Genomic DNA, 16,664 nt, shown 5'->3' on the forward strand with positions numbered 1-16,664 from the left:
AACGTTTCCTATCTCAATGGCTCATCTCGGTTTGCTGACTTGTAGCCCTCCTGACGTGGCACTGCACAATCACCGGTCAATGCGGTTAAAATTGAAGGAAATATGCCCTAGAGGCAATAATAAAGTTATTATTTATTTCCTTATATCATGATAAATGTCTATTATTCATGCTAGAATTGTATTAACCGGAAACATGATACATGTGTGAATACATAGACAAACAGAGTGTCACTAGTATGCCTCTACTTGACTAGCTCGTTAATCAAAGATGGTTATGTTTCCTAGCCATAGACAAAGAGTTGTCATTTGATTAACGAGTGTTGAAACACGAACACGTCACCGTGTACCTCCAATGCCGAGAGTGATGCACCGCAGCTCACATCGAAGGAGATCCGACCGGCAGCGCGATACGCAGGACAACCGACAGACGCTTTTGTAGACCCGAAGCCCCGCTGGAGGGACCCCGTCAGGGCTCGCGGCGGCTATGGGCTGCTCTAGGTCGATTCGCTCGCCCCTAGAGTCTCGTGGATCCGCAGCCTTCCAGCATGAAGAACTAGCGAAGAACGAGAAGAAAGATACAATGGGGAGATAAAAAGTAGATGAACACGAAAAAGTAGTAGATTGATTTGTTCGATTGGTGTTGTTTCAATCGGCCATCACCCCCAACATATATAAGAGGCGGCTGGACTTCCCGTACAAGCAAATAATTTATCTAGGCTTTCCTTACAAGAAAATTACATCAATTCACGTCCAAAACCCTAGTCAAATTCGGACTGGTTTATCCAAACTTTCCAAAACTGTTCGGTTTAAATTGGCTGCACCTTGCGGGTCTTTTTTGCGGTGGTAAACGATCTCGGATGAAAACAAGCCCAAAAGCAATCTTGACCGTTTTGATGAGACGAACAACTTTCATGTTGAAGGTGTTTTGATCAGAGATCATCTTGAGGGTCAGATCGGTCTCGCAACACAGGCTATTTCCTCGCGCTACCCGTCAGACATGTGTCTGGTGGGGCGCGCCACATCTCGCCTGGTGACAGGGCTGCACTCCGATTGCTCTAACTTTTGCATACAAACTCGGATTTGAACGATTTTTATATCAAAATCGATCGTTTCGACGAGACGAAGACAACCCGTGTAGATCATTTTTCCATCCGAGATCATCTGAATAACCTTTTGAGCCCATCTTCAACTTCTCGTTCGATTGACTATCACAGCCTCCAACCCGGCAAGTTTTCCATCCGAGTAAGCTTTCCACACCGGCAATGTTTCTACCCGGCAAGCTTTCACACCGACAAGGTTTCACTCCGACAAGGTTTGTACTCCGGCAAGGGTTCCTCCCTGACATGGTTTCTCCCCCGGCAAGATTTCACACCGGCAAGCTTCCACACCGGCGATCTTTTAGTGCCGGCAGGCTTTCCACGCCGGCAAGCCTTCACACCAGCAATATTTCACACCAGCAAGATTTTACCCCAGCAAGGTTTTCGCCCCGGCATGCTGCTTTATGATCGTGCCACTTTTGAGCGTCAACACATGCCCCCCTGTTTTTTGGTAAAGCTAGCGTGCCGAAAAATACCTGTACCAAGTTTGTTCTAAGGACGATGTCAACACTCCATCGGCCATTTATATGTTCTTAGGACGATAAGTATATATCGGCCATGTCTTGTGTGAACTTTTTGATGCAAACTTGGGTGAAACCTTCTCAGCTTCATTAACAATCCGATGATAAAGTTCCATAGATATGTATCTCAATGTCATCCTCCGAACCATATTGTTCACCCTTTTGCTAGGATTTTGTAGATAATCAACAATAAACTTTCTCCAATCCTTACTTTCGCCTGCATAAAAATTTCATTAGTGGCCGAAGTTGTGGACTTCGGTTCGGCCTTACCTACGTTGACGAGACTAAGCATCGACTATTGAGAGAAATGCAATACAACATGATGGACATGGTAGCCGGATGCTTGCTATGCCAACTCTCTCCAATTGTCATGTCTAAATATATGAATAATTTTAATGCAACCCAAGGTAAATTCTTCATCTAGACATAACCCAAGATAAACTATAAGTGATTCGTCAAAACACATTGATAACCCTTGGATATTTGTTGCACTACTCATATCGAATCACCAAAAGCCTCAATATGTATAGCACCTATAGCAAGTAAAAGAGTCAATCTGAATAACAATGCATATTCGGCCTTGATTAATCGTGCATAAAAATATTCTAAGCGGCACAAGGCTTCAAAAAATAGTACCATAAAGAAATATATAAACAACACCAACACTTTGGCCATTGCTATGAATTGAACCATCAAAACATAATCTCCATAGTACTAGAGAGACAAGGCTAATATTAATATTATGCATGACACTAATCCGTTGTTCAGTAACAAAATCAACTATGATTTGGCCTCTTATAGATCTCAAAGATGCATAAGCCAAATCATATCCAAACAAAGTATAAGCCCACCAACCAATTCTGCAGCTATGAATTGGTCTATGCAGCATATATTCAATGACATCGGTCATGATGTCTCAACTCCATTCAATCATAATATAGGCATACATATAAATTTTCATGAGCACGTACCTTGTCTCACTCTCCAATCAAACTAAGGACGATATTAGAATACTACACCGGCCATGCATTGACATACTCTTAGGACGATAGATAAATATCATCGGTCATTACCATGTAAACTTCATTCAAAGCACATATAGCCGAAATAAACAAATGAAATGACAAATCAAGTATTTCGGCCCTTTGGATCAGCAACAAACTTGTAGCTAATCAAATGTATAGTGACTTGGTAATACCCTTTCATGACGTAAGAAATTATATTGCATCCATGGATTAAAATAAGCCCATTGAGGGTTACCAATCATACCTGATAACGAATTCCATGGCATAGGCGTTAACGGCATAGTTGAAGAATATGGATAATGTGTAGACCAAAGATGTTGAAACCTTCACCTTGGTCCTTCATAGTTTTTACTCTTTTCCTTCTTCACTTTTGCCGCACTTCTTGTAATGGAGGCATGCACATAATTCTTATTTTGAGCACTTCCTTTGGGAAACCATGCCATGTTCCTTTCTTCAAGTTCTTGTGCACTAAGTTTGTGTAATTCCCTCTTTTGCCAATACGATAAGCCGAGTGGGAATCTCGGCTGTGATTCTGTTTTGACCAATGGCAATTCCTTTTTGACCTTGTGCACTCTCAACTTCTTTTCTTCAGATTTGGCACTTTAACTCTCAATAATTGGTTGCTTCGTCTCCTTGCCTTTTTTAGCCAATGTCAACACTTTAATTGGCTCTTTATTATTTGAGATCAAATCTAAAGTAGCACACTTACGACCATCTATTTTCACGCGGTAGACTTGCTTGACCACCTCTTTTTTCATCCATGGTGTCCGGACCGATTCCTTATAATTGAAACGGTCTTTAACATGTGATTGTTCAAATGTTGATCTTCTCGGAGCTACATAATATTGGTGAGATTTTCTAAAATAAGATGGAGAATGTGCCCTTGTATCATACCTGTCCCATGATGAATATGGATCTACATGAGCATAGGGAGGCATCCACGACATTGGCATTAGCGGCCCAAAATAAGGATATGAATATGTTGCATTGAAACTCTCACTTTGCCAATACCGATCCTCATATTTGCGCCTTGGGGGTGATCTTGGTTTCTTTGCATGATTAGGCCGATAAGCATTCTTCTCTTCACTCTTCTTTTGATATTTCTCCAATAGTTCAGTGAAGGTGATTTTTGATCTTTTACACTTGCGCTTATTTCGGCCTTTGTTTTCTTTTGGTTTGCTTTCATCGATCGTTGGATTTGCTTGCTGCCCCCCCAGTCCTTGGCGTCTCCATTGTAGCTTCGATGGAATTCTTGCCCTCAAGATTATGTTCATTATGCTCTTTGACAACTTCTTTACTTGAAAGCTTGATCCCATCACCTGCAGTTTTTACCTTCTCTTCAAATGGATCGGCTTGAAGCAGTCGATGCAAAAACTTTCTACCATCGAGACCAATCGAAATAGACTGGTCATCTCTTGGTGTCTCAACAAATTTCAATCGTCCTGGCCGATTTAACTATTTGACGAAACATGTTACAATCCTCAAAATTATGCTTGGACGAATCATGCAACTTACAATACATTCGTCCCTGGACAGATGGCTCAACATGGTGATCAAGAGTTCTAATATAATTATTCCTCAACAACAAATCAAAGATTTGATCACACATGTTTGAATTAAAGGTAAACCTTTTATTTTCTAGCCGATCTTGCTGTGAGAACGGCTTTGGAATTAAGCAAATGAATGGTTCAGATTTTGCACCACACCATTCGGCTATGCATTGTGTTTTGCACTCTATTTCCGATGTCTTTGGGCAAGATATTATACTAGCATTGGTTTTCTCAATAGAATTTAACCTTGGCTTTAAATTTCTAAAACGAAAATAGTTAGAACATACATGTCTCAATTGAGACCAAGTGCAAGCCAAGTATGAAATAAGCAAAGCTACCCAAATAGATATGAACTTTAGATAAAGCAACGGGGAAAGCTTTGGCTGTAATAATAAGTCACTATCGGTCTTTATAAATGGTGCAATGGGTTGACCGATATGTTCCATAACAATTTTATTGCTAAAAAGTAAATTACCCTTCTTCATTGGTCTTTCAAAATTACTTAAGAGGATTTTTCTGATGGATGCATCAACAATAAAGTTTAGACCAAATCTGAAAATAGGTAAATTACCTGCTAAACATACCTCTTCAAATATGTTGGGAGAGCATGATAGTGGTGTGGCTTGAAAAATATCTTGCTTCATCTTTGGGTGGCTCCCCAAAGCCTCTTCATCATCTTTTTCTTTATTCCGTGAATCATTACCTTGAAGATCCTTATCAGCCGAACTTTGTTTGGCTACCTGCTCTTGTCCTTGAGGCTTGTCAATTTCTACGGCACGGAACTCATAGGGCAGGAAGTAGGTTCCATTAACTTCAGAAAAATCAAGCACGGTTGTTTTGCTATGCTTGCCATGCCCTTTCTCAATAATGCTTGCCTCTTTGGATTTGATGGATTCGGAATATATGCTACTTGATTCGTCTTTTTCAACCGAAGCACTTTCAAGTTCCAAATCATCCTTCTTTTCATTGATAATACCAATTGGCAAACCTTCTTTTATCTGAGCCAATTCTTTTTCTATTTGTTTCTGACGGCGAGCGGCAAAGTTGGCTTTAATCTTTTTCTCAATTTCAGCCCACTCCGGATACGATTGCCCCCCAATGCTTTTAGATTCTTTCGGCAATGACACACGATTGTTGCCAAAATTTTGCAATAGTGGGGGTGTATAATATGATGTAGTACTAGGTGAAGACATATGCATTGTTGTAAAACCATATTTTTGCTCACCAATTTTATCAATTGGCAAAGATTCATCTTCTTGCAAAACTCTAGTTTTTATTGCGGCATAATCAGGAAATAGCCCCTTTTCATGTTGTTCAAGGAAAAGAGCACTAATCCTCTTATTTTGGGCTAAACTCTTCAATGCAGCCACCACTACCTCATCTTCTACAATATTTGGCACAACCGCTCCCGTAAAATTTACATTTATTCGGCTATGATCAGAAAGGTGCGAAGCCGAATTATGAGCATCTACAGTTGTGTATGGTGCCGAAAAATTCCTAACATGAGGTGTAGCATATGATGGTTGAGAGTAACTGGCCGAATAGCCAGTAGTAGCATGGCCAATTCTCCCATCCATCGGCAATGTTGGATTCACATATTGCAAATTAGTTGCCGATGAATAAAAAGGTGAAACACTTTCTTGTATGCTATTGGAAATTTTAACATGCGGTGTTTCAAATTGATTAGCCAAACCCATCATGTTGTTCATCGGCATATGGATTTGTGGGGTTGCCGATGCATGGGAGTTTGGATACATATGTTGTATGTTGCTAAAATTGTAAGAATTTGAAGCATGAAGATTGTTTTGCATCGGCCCTTCCGCATAATTACATGCATGATTGATAAAACTAGGGCTAGCCGATACATTATGCTCATTAGGTGATCTAGCAACAACATATGGATTATTTGCATCTACAAAGGTGAATTGGGTATTCATATTACCTTTGTAGATTGCAGCAACTTGATGACGATCTCTTCGTAGCAAGAACGGGCTGGAGACCGTTCAAAGCTTCATCCCCAGCGGAGTCACCAAAAAGTGTGTTGACACACGAACATGTCACCGTGTACCTCCAACGCCGAGGGTGATGCACCGCAGCTCACGTCGAAGGAGATCCGACCGGCAGCGCGATACGCAGGACAGCCGGCAGACGCTTTTGTAGATCCGAAGCCCCGCTTGCCCGGGAGGGACCCCGTCAGGGCTCGCGGCGGCTATGGGCTGCTCTAGGTCGATTCGCTCGCCCCCTCGTGGATCCACAGCCCTCCAGCATGAAGAACTAGCGAAGAACGAGAAGAAAGATACAATGGGGAGATAAAAAGTAGATGAGCACGAAAAAGTAGTAGATTGATTTGTTCGATTGGTGTTGTTTCAATCGGCCGTCACCCCCAACATATATAAGAGGCGGCTGGACTTCCCGTACAAACAAAGAATTTATCTAGGCTTTCCTTACAAGAAAATTACATCAATTCACGTCCAAAACCCTAGTCAAATTCGGACTGGTTTATCCGAACTTTCCAAAACTGTTCGGTTTAAACTGGCTACACCTTGCGGGTCTTTTTTGCAGTGGTAAAAAATCTCGGATGAAAACAAGCCCAAAAGCAATCTTGACCGTTTTGATGAGACGGACAACTTTCATGTTGAAGGTGTTTTGATCAGAGATCATCTTGAGGGTCAGATCGGTCTCGCAACACAGGCTATTTCCTCGCGCTACCCGTCAGACATGTGTCTGGTGGGGCGCGCCACATCTCGCCTCGTGACAGGGCTGCACTCCGATTGCTCTAACTTTTGCATACAAACACGGATTTGAACGATTTTTATATCAAAATCGATCGTTTTGACGAGACGAAGACAACCCGTGTAGATCATTTTTCCATCCGAGATCATCTGAATAACCTTTTGAGCCCATCTTCAACTTCTCGTTCGATTGACTATCACAGCCTCCAACCCGGCAAGTTTTCCATCCGAGTAAGCTTTCCACACCGGCAATGTTTCTACCCGGCAAGCATTCACACCGGCAAGGTTTCACTCCGGCAAGGTTTGTACTCCAGCAAGGGTTCCTCCCTGACAAGGTTTCTCCCCCGGCAAGATTTCACACCGGCAAGCTTCCACACCGGCGATCTTTCTGTGCCGGCAAGCTTTCCACGCCGGCAAGCCTTCACACCGGCAAGCTTTCACACCGACAAGATTTTACCCCGGCAACGTTTTCGCCTCGGCATGCTGCTTTATGATCGTGCCACTTTTGAGCGTCAACAACGAGACCACATCATTAGGAGAATGATGTGATTGACTTGACCCATTCCGTTAGCTTAGCACTCGATCGTTTAGTATGTTGCTATTGCTTTCTTCATGACTTATACATGTTCCTATGACTATGAGATTATGCAACTCCCGTTTACCCGAGGAACACTTTGTGTGCTACCAAAAGTCACAATGTAACTGGGTGATTATAAAGGTGCTCTACATGTGTCTCCAAAGGTACTTGTTGGGTTGGCGTATTTCGAGATTAGGATTTGTCACTCCGATTGTCAAAGAGGTATCTCTGGGCCCTCTCGGTAATGCACATCACTTAATCCTTGCAAGCATTGCAACTAATGAGTTAGTTGCGGGATGATGTATTACAGAACGAGTAAAGAGACTTGCCGGTAACGAGATTGAACTAGGTATTGAGATACCGATGATCGAATCTCGGGCAAGTAACATACCGATGACAAAGGGAACAACGTATGTTGTTATGCGGTCTGACCGATAAAGATCTTCGTAGAATATGTGGGAGCCAATATGAACATCCAGGTTCCGCTATTGGTTATTGACCGGAGACGTGTCTCAGCCATGTCTACATAGTTCTCGAACCCGTAGGGTCCGCACGCTTAACATTTCGATGACAGTTATATTATGAGTTTATTTGTTTTGATGTACCGAAGGTTGTTCGGAGTCCCGGATGTGATCACAGACATGGCAAGGAGTCTCAAAATGGTCGAGACATGAAGATTGATATATTGGAAGCCTATGTTTGGATATCAGAAGTGTTCCGGGTGAAATCGGGATTTTACCGGAGTATCGGGAGGTTAACAGTACCCCCCGGGGACTTAATGGGCCTTAGTGGGCCTTGGTGGAAAGAGAGGAGAGGCGGCCAGGGCATGGGCCGCGCCCCCTCCCCCCTAGTCCAAATAGGACAAGGAGGGGGGGAGGGGCGGCGCCCCCCTTCCTTCTTCTCCTCCACCTCTTTCCCCTCTCTCTCCTAGTCCAACAAGGAAAGGGGGGGAGTCCTACTCCCGGTAGGAGTAGGACTCCTCCTAGCGCGCCCCTCTCTAGGCCAGCCACACCCCCCTTGCTCCTTTATATACGGGGGCAGGGGGGCACCCCATAGACACAAGAATTGATCATTTGATCTTTTAGCCGTGTGGGTGCCCCCCTCCACCATAGTCCACCTCGATAATACTGTAGCGGTGCTTAGGCGAAGCCCTGCGTCGGTAGAACATCATCTCGTCACCACGCCATCGTGCTGACGAAACTCTCCCTCAACACTCGGCTGGATCGGAGTTCGAGGGACGTCATCGGGCTGAACGTGCGCTGAACTCGGAGGTGCCGTGCGTTCGGTACTTGATCGGTCGGATCGTGAAGACGTGCGACTACATCAACCGCATTGTGCTAATGCTTCCGCTTTCGGTCTACGAGGGTACGCGGACAACACTCTCCCCTCTTGTTGCTATGCATCACCATGATCTTGCATGTGCGTAGTAAATTTTTGAAATTACTACGTTTACCAACAGTGGCATCCGAGCCAGGTTTTATGCGTTGATATAATATGCATGAGTAGAACACAAGTGAGTTGTGGGTGATATAAGTCATACTTCTTACCAACATGTCATGCTTTGGTTCGGCGGTATTGTTGGATGAAGCGGCCCGGACCGACATTACGCGTACGCTTACGCGAGACTGGTTTTACCGCCGTGCTATGCACACAGGTGACTAACGGGTGTCAGTTTCTCCAACTTTAGTTGAACCGAGTGTGGCTACGCCCAGTCCTTGAGAAGGTTAAAACAACACTAACTTGACAAACTATCATTGTGGTTTTGATGCGTAGGTAAGAACGATTCTTTCTCAGCCCATAGCAGCCACGTAAAACTTGCAACAACAAAGTAGAGGACGTCTAACTTGTTTTTGCAGGGCATGCTGTGATGTGATATGGTCAAGACGTGATGAGATATAAGTTGTTGTATAAGATGATCATGTTTTGTTGAAGTTATCGGCAACTGGCAGAAGCCTTATGGTTGTCTCTTTATAGCATAAGATGCAAGCGCCAAATAATTGCTTTACTTTATTGCTATGCGATAGCAATAGTTGCAAGAGCAATAGTTGGCGAGACGACCATGTGACGACACATTGATATAGATAAAGATGATGGAGATCATGGTGTCATGCCGGTGACGATGGAAATCATGACGATGCTTTGGAGATGGAGATCAAAGGCACAAGATGATGATGGCCATATCATGTCACATATTTTGATTGCATGTGATGTTTATCTTTTATACATCTTATTTTGCTTAGTTCGACGATAGCTTTATAAGATGATCTCTCACTAATTATCAAGGTACAAGTGTTCTCCCTGAGTATGCACCATTGCGAAAGTTCTTCGTGCTGAGAGACCACGTGATGATTGGGTGTGATAGGCTCTACGTTCAAATACAATGGGTGCAAAATAGTTGCACATGCGGAATACTCAGGTTAAACTTGACGAGCCTAGCATATAACAGATATGGCCTCGGAACACTGAGACCGAAATGTCGAGCGTGAATCATATAGTAGATATGATCAACATAGTGTTGTTCACCATTGAAACTACTCCATCTCACGTGATGATCGGACATGGTTTAGTTGATATGGATCACTTGATCACTTAGAGGATTAGAGGGATGTCTATCTAAGTGGGAGTTCTTAAGTAATATGATTAATTGAGCTTAAATTTATCATGAACTTAGTCCTGGTAGTATTAGCATATCTATGTTGTAGATCAATAGCTCGCGTTTAGCTCCCCTGTTTTATTTTGATATGTTCCTAGAGAAAACTAAGTTGAAAGATGTTAGTAGCAATGATGCGGATTGGATCCGTGATCTGAGGTTTATCCTCATTGCTGCACAGAAGAATTATGTCTTTGATGCACCGCTAGGTGACAAACGTATTGCAGGAGCAGATGCAGATGTTATGAAAGTTTGGCTAGCTCAATATGATGACTACTTGATAGTTTAGTGCACCATGCTTAAACGGCTTAGAATCAGGACTTCAAAGACGTTTTGAACATCATGGACCATATGAGATGTTCCAGGAGTTGAAGTTAATATTTCAAGCAAATACCCGAGTTAAGAGATGTGAACTCTCTAACAAGTTCTATAGCTAAAAGATAGAGGAGAATAGCTCAAGCAGTGAGCATGTGCTCAGATTGTCTGGGTACTACAATCGCTTGAATCAAGTGGGAATTAATCTTCCAGATAAAATAGTGATTGACAGAATTCTCTAGTCACCATCACCAAGTTAGTAGAACTTCGTGATGAACTATAATATGCAAGGGATAACGGAAACGATTCCCAAACTCTTTGTGATGCTGAAATCGACGAAGGTAGAAATCAAGAAAAGCATCAAGTGTTGATGATAAACAAAACCACTAGTTTCAAGTAAAGGGACAAAGGGAAGAAAGGGGAACTTCAAGAAGAACGACAAGCAAGCTGCTGCTCAAGTGAAAAAACCCAAGTCTGGACCTAAGCCTGAAACTGAGTGCTTCTACTACAAAGAGACTGGTCATTGGAAGCGGAACTACCCCAAGTAATTGGCGGATAAGAAGGATGGCAAAGTGAACATAGGTATTGTAACGCCCCAAGACCGGAGCTTCAGATGCCTTCTAGGGTTTTCGGGTTTCGTCGTGTGATTTGTTTGGTCCGTTGCATTTCATCTTTGCATCATTGCATATTTTGTGTTGCATCATGTCATCATGCCATGATCTCATAAATCTTTTGCAACTCAAATAAATAAACCGTATGGATTTTCAGTCCATTTAAACCGAGGGAATGCACATGGTGATTTTCTCTTTATAACATATATCCTCCCAATATTATTAGGGAGCTATAATTAATATTCAAACACACTTGCAAAATAATTCCATGTATTTTATACTTCAAGTTTGGTCCCCAAAACCTTGCCCATAATTTCTTTCATCGCTTTCCCATTCTCCACAAAAATTCCGAACATTTTTGGACTCTCCAAAAATGTTTTCCTAATTCAAACTTATTTGAATCACATTCAAATGTGTTCAATTGCAATCCTTCCAAACGGTGCCAAATGTATTTTTCTTGGATCAAGCTCCTTTTTATGAGTCTAAGAAAATTGGCGCCCTGCTCAAATTCTTCTCCTATCTCTCTCTGCTTTTTCTTGTTTCTCGGTTTATTTGTTTTTCAGGAAATAAAGGAGAAATAAGAAGAGAGGAGAGAATAAGAGCTAGCCCGCTGGCCTCCTGGGCCTCCCAACCTCCCATGCCGGCCACCCAAGGCCATCCATTCCCGCAGCCCAACCCCCTTCTAACCCTAGGCCCACCTAACCTGCTAATGTAACACCAATCCTGATCGATCCCCTCCTCCTTGTTCTCCCTGCTCGCGCCGCCAGGAGAGAGCGCCCGCGCCTGTTGCCTCAGCGCCCGATCTGTTCTCTCCCTCGACCCCCTCGTCCTTCGTGCCCTTGTCGCTGCTCCTAGCGCCGATGACCTCTCCAACCGTGCCAACCCCGCCGCCAAGAGCCGCCTGCCCTCTGGTCTGCCGTCTCATGCAGCTTCACTACCGCGACACCGCGAGTCCCGCCGCTGGAGCGCAGAGCCCTCCCTCGCGCGCCGGCCACCAATGCGGTCTCCTGCCGGCCTCGCCAAGGCCAGCGTCGCCAGCATAGTCCTCCACTGCCTCCTCGCCAGGGTCCCTCACGGGCTCCTCCTTGTTGCCTTGCCTCGTCGCTGGATCCTGCTCCGGCGCCGCGCCGCTGCGGCCAGGAGCTACTGCACCCTCTCGACGCGCCCCTGGCCATGCTCCACCTCGACGCCTCGCATCCGCAGAACTCAGCCACGGCCGCGCCATGGCCGCCTCCCTCCTTTGCACCTGGCCTCGGCTGGAGTCGCCCCTGTCAGCAACCAGCACGACCACGAGGCTGCCCTCTCCTTCCCCTGCACAGGAGCTCGCAGCTACCACCATCGCCTCGTTGCTGTTGGCATCCCGAGGCCCCTTGTGCTGTTTTGTGTTGGACGTCAAGGCCACCAAGTTCGACTACGAGGATTCGCCAAGTACCATTCGGATGCACCAAGTTTGACCATATGGACCGCCAAGTTCGACTACGATCCTCGAGACCATCATGTTGCACGCCAACATGAGTACGACCACGGACGGCTTACCTGCGGATGGATTTCATCAAGTCAACAACGACCCGTGAAGCACATGGGTACATCAAGTTCCTCTCGGAACGTGAACGACTACCATCGCCGAGACCGCAAGTACCACGACAACCCCGAAGGGATTCGGGCCCGTCAAGTACCTCTTCGAAAACGAACGTGTACCCCTACTTCCAGTACCGTCACGAGAACAACTACTTCCTCTACGAACTTGAACCACTCGAGAATGCTCCCTTGGAAGGTATAACCACCGAGACGACGCCCGTGAACAAATGTTGTGTGATGTATGAGATGCTTGTGTTTGCACCGTGTCCGAATTGTCACTCGTTTCCATGCCACTAACCTGTGGGAACCCGATAGTCGGGAGCACCCCACCATCTCTAGCATGTTTTGCACATCCACACGCTTCCTTTTGCACCGGTATCTCCATGAGCTACCGGAACCGATATGTTGCCGTGGCATCATTTTCGGATTCGTTGCCGTGGCACCCCTTTCTTCCACCACGGTGACAAATGCTTCATAACATGCTCATGTCAACATTTTCATAAAATTGCTTAAAACTTGCATATGTCATCCACATCATAATAACAACATTTAAAATGTTTATATTTGTTGTTTCCATCAATTTGCTAAATGCATATGGGGATTTACCGGATTTGTTGTTTGTTATACCCGTCCCCATTTAAATTGTTTAGATGTTATAGTTTTGTTATGCTTCACCTATTGCCATGTTAACCAACATTTAATATTGTTGAGTACCTAACCAGGAGTGAACTAAATAATTGATGTGGTGTTTCGTCAATATGCAACTCGTTGCATATTGAGCTCCACTTAACTTGTAGAGTTGTTTGTGCACTTTGCCATGACATGTATCATTAAACCGGACATGCATCATACCTAGTCGTGCATCATGCCATGTCTATGTGGTGGTTGTTCACTATGTTGTTTGCTTCTTTCCGGTGTTGCTTCTTCGGGTTGGTTCCGATAACGTCGTGTTTGTGAGGAACCGTTCGTCTACGTCCGTTCGTCTTCTTCATGGGCTCATTCTTCTTCCTTGCGGGATTTCAGGCAAGATGATCATACCCTCGAAATCACTTCTATCTTTGCTTGCTAGATGCTCGCTCTTTTGCTATGCCTATGCGGCGATACCTACCACTTGCTTGTCATACCTCCCATATTGTTGAACCAAGCCTCTAACCCACCTTGTCCTAGAAAACCGTTGTTTGGCTATGTTACCGCTTTGCTCAGCCCCTCTTATAGCATTGTTAGTTGCAGGTGAAGATTGAAGTTTGTTCCTTGTTGGGACACGGAGATGTTGTTCCTTGTTGGAACATGTTTACTTGTTAGGATATCACAATATCTCTTATTTAATTAATGCATCTATATACTTGGTAAAGGGTGGAAGGCTCGGCCTTATGCCTGGTGTTTTGTTCCACTCTTGCCGCCCTAGGTTCCGTCATATCGGTGTTATGTTCCCGGATTTTGCGTTCCTTACGCGGTTGGGTATAATGGGAACCCCTTGACAGTTCGCTTTGAATAAAACTCCTCTAGCAAGGCCCAACCTTGGTTTTAGCATTCGCCACCTAGCCTCTTTTTCCCTTGGGTTAGGCCAGCCCAAGGGTCATCTTTATTTTAACCCCCCCGGGCCAGTGCTTGTCTTAGTGTTGGTCCAAACTGAGTAGACTGCGGGGCCACCTCGGGGAAACTTGAGGGATGGTTTAACTCGTAGGATGTCTCATCCGGTGTTGCCCTAAGAACGAGATATGTGCAGCTCCCATCAGGATGTCGGCGCATCGGGCGACTTTGCTGGTCTTGTTTTACCATTGTCGAAATGTCTTATAACCGGGATTCCGAGTCTGATCGGGTCTTCCCGCTAGAAGGAATATCCTTCATTGACCGTGAGAGCTTGTGATGGGCTAAGTTGGGACACCCCTGCAGGGATTTGAACTTTCGAAAGCCGTGCCCGCAGTTATGGGCAGATGGGAATTTGTTAATGTCCGGTTGTAGAAAACCTGAAGTTGACCTTAATTAAAATGCATCAACAGCGTGTGTAACCATGATGGTCTCTTTCCGGCGGAGTCCGGGAAGTGAACACGGTGTTGGAGTTATGCTTGACGTAGGTTGTTCTAGGATCACTTCTTGATCATAGTTGTTCGACCGTGCTTTGCCTTCTCTTCTCGCTCTCATTTGCGTATGTTTAGCCACCATATATGCTAGTCGCTTGCTGCAGCTCCACCTCATACCTTTACCTTTCCCATAAGCTTAAATAGTCTTGATCGCGAGGGTGTGAGATTGCTGAGTCCCCGTGACTCACAGATACTTCCAAAACCAGCTTGCAGGTGCCGATGAGTCAGTGCAGATGACGCAACCAAGCTCAGGAGGAGCTCGATAAAGATCTTGTCCTTTGTGTTGTTTCGTTCTAGTTGATCAGTAGTGGAGCCCAGTTGGGGTCGATCGGGGGACCTTGTCGCTTTTGGGGTTCTTCTTTTATTTTGGTTCCGTAGTCGGACCTTGATTGTATTTGATTGTTGTAATGCTGTATTCATGTATTGTGTGAAGTGGCGATTGTAAGCCAACTATGTATCTCTTTCCCTTATGTATTACATGGGTTGCGTGAAGATTACCACACTTGCGACATTGCTTTCAATGCGGTTATGCCTCTATTTCGTGCTTCGACACGTGGGATATATAGCCGCATCGAGGGCGTCACAAGTTGGTATCAGAGCCTTCCCCGACCTTAGGAGCCCCATTGCTTGATCGAACTAGCAGCCGAGTTGAGTCTAGAAAAAATGTTTTGAGTCATTTAGGAATTATATATCGGAGAGTTTAGGAATTCTTTTTACTCCCCAGTCCCTTCATCGCTCTGGTAAGGCATCCTGACGTAGAGTTTTGACTCTTCTCTTCTCAAATTTCACTAAATTTTTTTTGGATCACGCGGGTATCTTGGAATCGTTCTGATGGTTTTGTGATGAGAACATTGTTCTTGGTGCCTCCTGTCATTTAGGGGTTGTGGCAGTGTCCTGGGGAGTTGAGCTCCGAGGTGTTGTCGTCATAATTTTATCGTTGCAGTTCTGGAATACCTGAGTTTTGTTTCGCCGACATCGAAAATTTCTTTTATGTGGTTGTTGGTGAGATAACCTCGATGCCACCCAGTACTGGGGCGAGAGTTCGGGAGTATTTCCATAACTTGTATAACGGATGCTTTTCGAAGGTTGAGGTAGACGATTTCCGAAGTTTTTCTTAGTTATGTGTTGAAGGATGGATACAGCTGGATGTAGGATTTGCTAGATTTGGGTGAGATTTTATGCTTCCCCTATATCCCCAACACCTGATTGCATAACCGAAAAGTTTCGGGAGTTTATAAGTGGGAATTCAAGTAGCTCTTAGGATATCTTTTCGACAGATGTATGATACGAAATTGGGGTTCGACGTCTAGTGGTCCGCCTATTCACGGTTGGTTTTACAGTGGTCTTGTTGTGTCTTAAAGAGTCCTTGGCTATGCCGATCGGGGACGCTTCATATGTCATGTGCACTGCCTTGTACATGATGGTGCTGTACGATCGAGCCCGTGTAGGCCCCACCACGAAAACTTCGGACGAAATCTCTATCGTATGTTTGTTCCGACTTATTCTACAAGCCAATCCTTTGTTTTTTGTTTTGAGTTGTGGTATTCGAGTTGCTTCAAAGTCAAATGTTGATTCCATATTTTTCCTAAGCGGTGTTCTCATACTCTTATGCAAATACTGAACCTTCATGATAATCGAGACTGTCATGTCAATCCTTTTCAACTGGTGTGCTTCTCTTCAAGTGGATCTGATCATTTCAACTTCCGCAAGATCAATTATCACTTCTTCTCAACGGTGTTTGTTTCATCCGTCTCCAAGTTGCCTTTGTTTTCCCGCCCACCCACCCTTTTTTCCTCAAGGACTCGGATTTCTTAATCAAGCATCCTTTTATTCTTGTGAAGTCTCTTGATTCTTTTCTTTGAATGTTCTACCCGGTGGTTCACATGAAGATGCTCTTCTAGTTTGTCATTCCTCACTCATTTTTCAT

The sequence above is a fragment of the Triticum aestivum genome, chromosome 5A (assembly GCF_018294505.1).
Source record: "Triticum aestivum cultivar Chinese Spring chromosome 5A, IWGSC CS RefSeq v2.1, whole genome shotgun sequence".
Lineage (NCBI taxonomy): Eukaryota > Viridiplantae > Streptophyta > Magnoliopsida > Poales > Poaceae > Triticum > Triticum aestivum.